The following is a 632-nucleotide window of genomic DNA, read 5'->3' on the forward strand; positions in this document are numbered from 1 at the left end:
GCAGGTGCCAAACCCTGCCGCAAACACCTCCTGCGGTGCACGGATGTGCTCTGCCCTCCCTGCAGCCACACCGGCCTCATGCCCTGGGGGAGGCAGCAGCAGACGGGCCTCTGCCGGCAGCAAAACCCTACAGAAATGGGGTCTTCCCTCGGAGCCCCCAGGGTTTTGGGGGGGAGCCTGGCTGGGGGAGGCTCGCTGGCAGCGGGAGCCACGGTGGGGGCACCATGAGCCAGAGGGGCCACCCTGAGCCTCCTGCCCCACACAGTCACTGCCCTACAGGGGCCTGGCCTGCCCCACAGCCCCCAGCCTACCCCGCAGGGCCCCCAGCTGCCCCCATGAGCCCTGATCTGCCCCCACAGGGGTCCCACTCTGCCCCACAGGCCCCTCGGCATGCCTGTCCCCCCCCCAAGCTGCCCCCATAAGCCCCAAGCTGCCCCAGAGGACCCCCGATCAGCCCCACAGCCCCCCCAAACTGCCCCCACAAGCCCCTCTCTGCCCCACAGGGGCCCCAAACTGTCCCTACAAGCCTCGATCTGCCCCACAGGGACCCCGATCTGCCCCACAGCCCCCCCAAACTGCCCCCCCAAGCCCCTCTCTTCCCCGCAGGCCCCAACCTACCCCACAGCCCCCCC

General features: G+C 70.7%; 1 protein-coding gene across 1 annotated transcript in view; it reads right to left on the reverse strand.

Annotated features, from left to right (window-relative positions):
* EZH1 (enhancer of zeste 1 polycomb repressive complex 2 subunit) overlaps nt 1-632 on the reverse strand; it is a 15,744-nt gene that overhangs the window by 14,815 nt on the left and 297 nt on the right. The window lies entirely within an intron of this gene.

The sequence above is a fragment of the Oxyura jamaicensis genome, chromosome 27, assembly GCF_011077185.1.
Source record: "Oxyura jamaicensis isolate SHBP4307 breed ruddy duck chromosome 27, BPBGC_Ojam_1.0, whole genome shotgun sequence".
In the NCBI taxonomy this organism is placed as follows: domain Eukaryota; kingdom Metazoa; phylum Chordata; class Aves; order Anseriformes; family Anatidae; genus Oxyura; species Oxyura jamaicensis.